The 9,231-nt window shown below is 35.7% G+C and overlaps 1 pseudogene; it reads left to right on the top strand.

Moving 5' to 3' along the window:
• Positions 1-372: 372 nt before the first annotated feature.
• Positions 373-1,807, top strand: LOC112862727 (proto-oncogene serine/threonine-protein kinase mos-like; annotated as a pseudogene).
• The last annotated feature ends 7,424 nt before the right edge of the window (positions 1,808-9,231 follow it).

Below are 9,231 nucleotides of genomic sequence, written 5' to 3'. Positions count from 1 at the left end.
TCCATTGCTTCTGATACATGTGATCTTTAAGCTCACTGAAGTTTCTGATGCTCTGGCCACCTCTACTTTCTCACAGGCCATCATCTACTCCCCCACCCCAGTCCGACACCTCCCTGTCTGAATTCCTTCTGATCCAGCCAAGACTTCATGGCACATTGTTTCAAAAACTTTCTCATCAGAATTACTTCCCTCTGTGCCAGCTCTGCTAATTGAAGACCCTTCTCAGACCTATCACTTGCTCTCTGTTCCTGTGCCCAGACTCCTGGAGATACAAAGAATATCATGCTGCCTGTCACCTCAGCTGACCTCCCCAGGCCACTGAGTCACGCTTTGGTTAGCCCTCTTTCCTATTCCCTTCAGTGGCTGTCCCTAATGTCCATCACTCTCTCCAGGCAGCATATCCCATCCCCAACCCCTTCTCCTTCAGCAGGTAATTCCTCACAGTTTACAGGGGGAAGAAAAGAAAAAAAAAAGTGTCAATCAGGAAAGATCTTTCTCACCCTCCTTTCTCCATAGAAATATGCTTTGCCATAATTGTGCCATCTTTTTCTCATGTCCTAAAGGAAGAAAACTTCTCCCTAAGCCTCACTCCTCCATCTGTTCCTCTGTTCCTTAGATCCTATTTGCTCTTTGTTACTTAAGGTCTTTATACTACCAATGATCTCATCTCTTTCCTGCATCACCAACTTCCTCTCAACTGGATCCCTCCCTCAGCACCATATAAATATGTTCACCTTTCTCACATTTAATGAAGAGCCTACCTTTGACCTATCCTTACTCCTTCCTTCTCAAGTACTCTGCCTGTAAAAGTTGTTTGTACTTTCTGTCTCCACATCCCTTTTAGCATCCCTCAACCTTTGGCAGCTTGCTACTACTTCAACCACACCTTGAGATTATTCTAGTGAGGATCATTTCAATGGCTTCCAAGTTTCTAAACTTAAAGCCTCGGGTTTTGTTCTCTTACTTGGCCTCCCTGCAGTATTTGATGCTCCTGGTCTATCCCACCTTTTCAAGTATTTTCTCCTGGCTCTAGAATAACATTCTCCCTTGTTCCTCCTTTTACCTTTCTCACCAGTCTTTTTCAGTCTGCTTCCTGGACTCTTCTTCCTATACATATCCAAAAAATATTTAAAAACGTATTACTGGCATCCCAGTGAACTTCTGGCCTGAGCTCAATATATCAAGACTCCGATGTGGCAATATTTTGTAGGTTGTGGCTGCCAGCACAGGCCTGTGGGCTTTAACAGTCTACACACACCATGATCATGAAGTTTGGTGGCAACGTCAGTTTACACCAAGTCATATATGGTGCTATCAGTTTCCCTGAGGAGGAGGAAGGGGCCCTCACTCCCGCACCAGAGAGCAATTAAATTTGGGAAAGTGTACACTTTCACATATCTCAGGAAATAAGCATTCCCTAGCCGTGTGAATGGCCTGGTTTTCTTTCCTCATAAAGCATTGTGCACTTGTACATGAAGCTGGTAAACATTTTGATCAGTAAGCAAGATGCCTATAAAATTGGTGACTGGTTGCTCTGAGAAGCTAGAATACTTCCTGTGCTTCCACAGACTCCTCCCTACCACCTAGATGACACACACAACCAACAAGCACCAGAGCTCCTGAGAGACCATAATGACCAAAGCTGACATCTGTTCCTTTGCCATTACTCTCTGGCAAGTGACCATCAAGGAGATGCCTCACTCAGGAGACCTGTACACTGTGATGGCCTATAATCTTCATCCATCTCTCTCAGCAGCCTCTCTTCACTGATTCTGTCTCTGGGAAAAGGCTTGGGAAGATCATCTAATGCTACTGGATGGCCAGTAGCCAAGTGCGGCACTTATGGTTGACTTTAACTCTTCAAAAACTAAATTTGGGGGTTCCTGGCTCGTTCAGTTGATAGAGTGTGTAACTCTTGATCTCAGGTTTGCGAGTTCAAGCTCCATGCGGAGTGTGAAACCTACTTAAAAAAATTGTTTTTAATTAAAAGCTGAATTTGGCTGACTCTAAACTGTATCAAGATAAGCTTTTGACTTTGTTTCTATTTATTTTCAAAGAAGTGAATATGTAGAAAGAAACATTGATAGGAGAGATTTTTAGAAAATAAGGTACTAAGATGTAAAGAAAAATTTCCGAATTCTTGGAAACTTTATCATTTGTGATTCTACTTCCTCAAGGGAAAATTGTTTTTAAGTGGCCTTTAATTGAATTAGAAAACGAAGCCTATACCATATATATAACTTGTATGTAATTCCTATGATATGATTTATAAAGTATCTCAAGGCTTTTATTTCATCAGATAATGAGGGTGGAAGACAGACTGAGTGGGCTTACAACGTGGCATTGGAACTTGGCTGTGTGTGAGCTGAATTTCACAGAGAACCTCTGTGCCCAGGTGCACGATCGCTCTCACAGCTACCCTGTGAGGACATGTCAAGTGCTCAGGACAGCACCTGGCCCATAGCAGTCACTCAGTATACAACAGGTATACTGTCTTTGTTATAGCTTTGTTATTATGCTGGCTTCTCTTGGAGCAAAAAGAAATAAAAATATAATAATAATCCAAAAAAAATGAATGCATCATCTTGAACCTAAAGTAAAAATGGTCTTAAAAAATCTTAAAAAAATACCTCTGAACCACAAATTTCTATTCACCTTATATATTTATGTGTGTTATGCCCCTAACACACACCCCTTAGAGTGACCTAAATGGTTTGAAAACCCTATTATTCAAAAAGCATGAAAATGTCAGGGATCCAAAACCTATCTAGATTAAATAAATGCATTCAGGGCCCTCCAAAATTCCACATTCTCACAAAAAGGGATGAGAAAAGAGAGTAAAACCATATCTCAAATGTAGTACTATCATTAGTCTCTCCTTATTTGTGTTCTTTATTTTTTCAATTTTTGGTGTAAAGACAAAGGTCTTATTCCTTCTAGTCTAATTCAAGAACTTTAATGGCAACAAATACACTGATTGTGCACCTATTGTGTGCCTGGCACCGTTCAGGGCACTTGGAGCAGTCTCTGCTTTCATGGGGCTTGAAGTCGAATGTGGTTCTTAAAAAAAGGGCTCCAGTGCTATTTTAGCAGGTGTCGGTATTGTCTATGCTCATCTTTTAACATTGTATATTAAATTAAAATTGGCATTTTAAAGTCTAACTTATAGTAACATAAATATTAAATGCTGGAGTCAGGAATAAAATTAGATCTCTTTGTGTATATTTTGATATATATGTTTTAATTGATCAAGTGCCTACTCTGTGCTAGAAAATGTGAAATTTTAGTTTTCTTTTATGTAAAATTAGAAAGAATGCTATTATCATTATAGATCTTATCTATATCTTATCTACATATCTACTTATCTATCTTATCTACATATCCACATGGAGTTTTTCCAAGAAGAAAGCATATTTCATAATATGCATAATTGTGTTTCTTTCCTGAGCTTGAATAAACTAAATATTAACAAATTCGTCTCTAAGAAACCCATTACAAATACAATTAATAAAAATCCCCTACTTCCCACACGTCTATCATAGTATTACATGTGACACCTGATTAATATGTCATTAATAATTGCAACTATGTAATGTCCCAATCATCCAAGTGGGTACCCACTTCATTAAATTAACAATTATTTGTGTAATCCTCATAATGGTCTGGTAGGAAAAGCTGTGTACTCTCTTATTCTACACAATGGCAAAAAAGGAGGTATTTTATTTCATTTATTACTTTTTTTGTTTCAAGTTTTTATTTAAATTTCATTTAGTTAGCATATAGTATAATATTGACTTCAGGAACAGAATTTAATGATTCATCACTTACATATGACACCCAGTGCTCATCACAACCCAGGCATCATCAAAAATGAGGTGTTAAACATGGTGTGTAATATAATAATAGCTAATATTAATTGCTTACTTAACAAAGTACTTATATAAATCTATTTAATCTTAATAAGTCTCAATGATCGGATACTATTATCCCCATTGTAAAGTTGAGGAAATTGAGACACAGAAGACTAAGAAACTCACCCACAGTGACACAGACACAGAAGAAGAGATGGAGTAGAAGCTTGACTCTGTGTAGTCTGGTTCAAGGACCTGTTCTTGGCCCCCATGCCACATTCTCATATACCAGTCTCCTTCCCAAAGCAATTTGCTGCTGTCTCTTTTTACTTGCTAAAACATAAAAGTTTTCTTCCATTTTTTTTAATCCTAAGAAAAATGTTCAAAAGTATGACCTGCTTCTCTGTCTCATCTCAAGTAATAATGGTTCTGGTATTCTGGACATTGATTTAGATGCTTCTTTTTATCTCTAGGTTCTTTGAAAGCACCTATCATTATAATGCCTATGCACTCAGACAAATATATGAGACATGCTTTAAAAAAGAGAGAGAAATTTCCCCATGGTCTCTATTACATTTTAATAGTGTGAAGAATAATGCAGTGGACAGATAATGGAGTAAAGCAAGGAATTGTGGGAGGAAGCTTCTTTAGTGTTTTTTGGCTGAATCACCATATAAAAACTCAGACCTTGGCTACCCAGGCTTAGATTTCTGAATCTTGGACCAAAAAGAGAAGTAATGGTAACACTGTCCTGCAATAGTTTAAACCCTATGATATACATGTAATCCACGCACTGCCAGAGATTTACAGTGGAGGACAAGGCTAAATGTTAAAGCGTTTTGATTAGGTTTTCTTGTACTTCCAATAAGAACTGTCTTCGGATAAGATACACAGTGAGTCTGCCTTACAGTGAATTCTACAGTATAGAACAATCAGAGCACTGCGTGAGAAAGAATCTAAGTTGTTTGCATATCAGATATGACTGCATAAATTATTAGTGAAACAAAATGCGATGTCTAAAGATACTAGAAACACATCAGGATAAAATCTAACTCTGTGTTCTCATGTTTTCATATTCTTCTGGGCATGAGTGCCTTTTTTTCCTCATTTATTTACTTGTAAATAATATGATTAATTTAATGATTTTAATTTTACTGGGTCTGTTTTCTCCAAGTTGGAAATGTAACGGAGGCATATTCAAAGCCATGTTCAGGCTCTGCCCTTATGGGAGATATCTCGGATGGTAGTAATGGCCATTTGTCACTCTCACCTGTCACTATTTGTCAGGCCTCGAGTCAGCAGGCAGAGAGGTAAGGCCCCGTCTTACAAAACCCTTCTGAAATTGTTCATGCTAGTGGCAATGTGCCAAAGAGTTGCTGATGCCCTGGGGAAAGGCAGGGAACTTCCCGCTTAGAAACAGCTCTGTGGATCACCCCAAAAGCAATTCTTGCTGTGGCTGCCATGAAGGACGCAGACAGAAAACAAGGAAATCTGTTTAAATTCAGTATTGGTTCCAAATGTCACTTTTGGTGATATAATTTTGAAAGAAGAAAATTAATTGTGATGGATGTTCAGTAACTTAGAAGACAAGAATTACAAAAGACACATAATAATTTACATTACCAAAAAGACCTTTAATATTCAGAATTTGAAGTACTTTTCTTTCCTGAAAGCAGTATAGTTCCTATTGCCCAAAGAGATTTGTGGCTTAGTGGTTCCAGATTTTTGATTTTATTTATGCTAAGTGAAATACACAGTACCTGATACTTTTTAAAAAATAAAACATAACAACACTTATTTTTGAATATGGTAATATTTATACAGAAATTTCTCACCCTATATTGCTTCAAAATATATATATAAGAAAAATTAACGAATTCATGGTGTGCTTACAGTGAGACTTCGTAAAAGGTGGATCTTTCACTTCTAAACCCATTTTCACTTACAAGGTACCTTGATCATAATTAGAATATTTTATTGTTATTTAATTTTTATTTTCTTACAGCAACTGCATTAAGCCTTTTTGAGTAACATTACATGATAATATCACATTGTATCAATCTTCAAAGTGACTGCAAACAATCAGTGGTGATGGAGGTTAGTTTGTTGTATGCTGATTTCTTTTTGTTGTTGATCTTCAATTAAAAGCAACATACAGTAAAAGAAAGTTAGTAAGATGGATTTCCTGAATAAAGGATTCACCTTAGACATTGTTTTGTTGAACATCTGTGTCTTCTGTCTCATTTCTACATTGAGCCACCAGTCCTCACAGTACTGAGTTTACAAAAAGTAATTATTTATAATGTCTGTAATGTTACACTTTACTTATCATTACATCATACTTTTCAATATTATAACCACTGTACTATGATATATTTCTCTCTGTACTTCCTTAGTCTTATTTTTACCTGAGCTTTTTAGTTACTAAAATTTAAAACCAGTGTCTTTATTTTATTTTATTTTTTTTATTTTAGAGAGAGAGTGACAGAGCAAATGCAGGGGAGAGGGGCAAAGAGAGAGAGATGAGAGAGAGAGAGACAGAGAGAGAATCTTAAGCAGGCTCCACACTCAACATGGAGCCTGACACAGGGAGCCCACAACCCATGGAGCCCACAACCTTGGGAAATCAAGAGTTGGCCCACTCAACCCACTGAGCCACCCAGGCACCCCACAAGTATCTTTATTTCTGAAATCAAATCAATGCAGTCATAATTATCCACTATTTATATATTGTTATTTTTGAAATCTATAGCCATATTCACTGCCAAAAAATAGTATTTTTAAAGCCACACAGCTCATGGCTGTATCTCAGTGTCTGCCTTTGGTGTTCTTCCATAGTTTATGTGAAAACCTAGACAGCAAGTGATACTGGTATAAATAAAATCAAGACTCCTGAGTCAGAGAACCTGAGCTCTAATCCTGAGTTTGTCACCTAATAGCATTGCGACATTTAGAAAAATCTGTTTTTATATCCATAAAACTGGAGTAAGATATCCTGGCTCCTTGAGTTGTTTATGAGCTATGATTTATTAAGTGACCAACACCATGCATGACCTCAAATAGGTAGTCAATGCGTGTTCATTTACTTTCCTTCTTTGAGTCCCAGTTTCCTCATCTGTAAATCAGCAGTCATAACACCTTTATAGTTCAGTGGTGTACTCCAGCTGGCTTTACCAGCTCATGAGAGCTGCTTGCTAAATTTTTAGGAAGTTTTCAAGCCAGTTTTTAAGTACAGCCAATAATAAAAATTAAATTCTATAAACAACTATATAAACTAAAATTCTATATACAACTAAGTAAATTATATTAAAATACTAAGGCAGTATATATTCAAAGCTTATCGCTTTGTAAGTATTTTACTATTATCTATGTTCTTGAAGTTATTTAGGTATACTGTATCTACGTGGTGAAAATTTTATATAAAGAACACCACATTCAGTGAGGTCATCATATTGGAAGCTTGAGATTGGCCATAGTGGGAGTATTTACACCATAGAAATTGTCAAACTCTTTACATCTGAGGGGTTTTTTTCCCCCTAAGAGAGCTGATTGCTAACATTTATCAGCATCATAGATACCTAACTGGTTTTGAAATGGAAAAACATTCCATACATGTAGATAATTGTAGGAGTCCTTTCTAAGTTTAAAGTTCTAATATTCCTATCATGTTGAAAACATTGTGCAACACGATGAACAAATGCTGTTAGTGATCATAGAAACATCAACAGTTAACAGTAGGTTGACTATAAAGCTTGGAAGGAAGTAGTCCTGAAGATTGGGTATGAAAGATGATTGGATCCTTGGATTCAAAGAGATATTAAACATATGATCATAATCATTTGGTAGGCACGTATCTCAGGAAGTAAACCTTGCAAATATCCCTGAGTATCATTTAGTCTCTCATTCTAACTATAATCTTTAATTCAGTGGCTCCACTTTTAAAATAGACATAATACTTGCGTGTCCATTTTTTACAATGTTATGATGTACATTTATAAGATGCTTTGTTGATAAGAAGGTCAGTGAACATTTTAAGTAACTTTTTCTGAAGTCATGGGTGTTTGCCCCTGAAAATATATTTTAATTATTTGAGACCATGATATCCACCAAAAAGAGGGGGGTGGTAGGTTTTACTCAAAACGTCCCATAAAAGAAAACACAGAAACTTTTAAATATATGCTAGTGGTGAGATATTTCTGTATATATTTCAATTATTATTTGAAGTAATATTTTTTCTTGTTAGTATTGTTTAAAAAAAGCTCTTAAATCCCATAAAACTCTACTTTAAAGCAGCTATTTGCACCTCAACTCTTTTTCATTTTCAGTAACTAGTTGAGTCTGCTGAAAAAGCAATCTCAGTATGCCACCTTTGAAAAAATAAAAAAATGATAAATTGTAATGTTTGGGAAAATACGATAACTTAGCCATTTTGAAAATAAAATCTGGAAAATATAAAGAATTAAGAACAAGTTAATATTTGAATAATAATTCCAGCAATGATTTTATTTTTCTTATACTAAAATTCATTTTAGTTATTCAAGAGACTAGGTTCTATTACAATTACTTTATTATAAAGAAAGTTATTCTAATCTGATCCTGTAATTTTATTCTATCTGGTTATGTAAAATAATATTTTATTGGTAAATTTTATTCCAAAATTTATTTTTTGTTTTTGAATTATAAAATTATTTTCCTACCCACATTTTTCTTTTATTCGTGCATAGTGTTCTTTTTTTGATTGAAGTATACTTGACATACAGTATTATATTAGTTTCAGGTATACAACCTAGTGATTCAGCATTTATATGTATTATGAAGTGATCACCTAGATAAATCTAGCTACCATCTGTCACATACAAAGTTGTTACATACTACTAACTGTTTTCTCTGTGTTGTACATTGTATCCCCATGTCTTATTTTTTTAATAACTATAAGTTTGTACCTTTTAATTCTCTTCACCTACTTTCCCCACTCCCCCACCATCATCCTCTCTGGCAACCACCAGATTGTTCTCTGTATTTATGAGTCTGTTTCTGTTTTGTTTTGGTTTTAGATTCCACATATAAGTGAAGTCATACCATATTTGTCTTTTTCTGTCTGACTTATTTCACTCAGCATATGTTATCACAAATGGCAAGATTTAATTCTTTTTATACCCGAGTAATATTCCATTCTATACATGTACCACATCTTTTTTATCCATTCATCTGTTGAAAACATAGGTGGTAAGCTCGCAGACATCAGGCTGAGCAATATGTTTTGGATAGGTCTCCTCAGGCAAGGACAACAATAGCAAAAATAAACAAATGGGACTATATCAAACCAAAAAGCTTATGAGCAGTGAAGGAAACCACTAACAAAATGAAAAGGCAATCTACT

Source organism: Puma concolor, chromosome B2 (genome assembly GCF_028749965.1).
Source record: "Puma concolor isolate L17-30 chromosome B2, mPumCon1.1.hap2, whole genome shotgun sequence".
NCBI lineage: Eukaryota > Metazoa > Chordata > Mammalia > Carnivora > Felidae > Puma > Puma concolor.
Note: the sequence above shows the minus strand (reverse complement) of the source record. Positions and strands in the feature narration are given on the sequence as shown.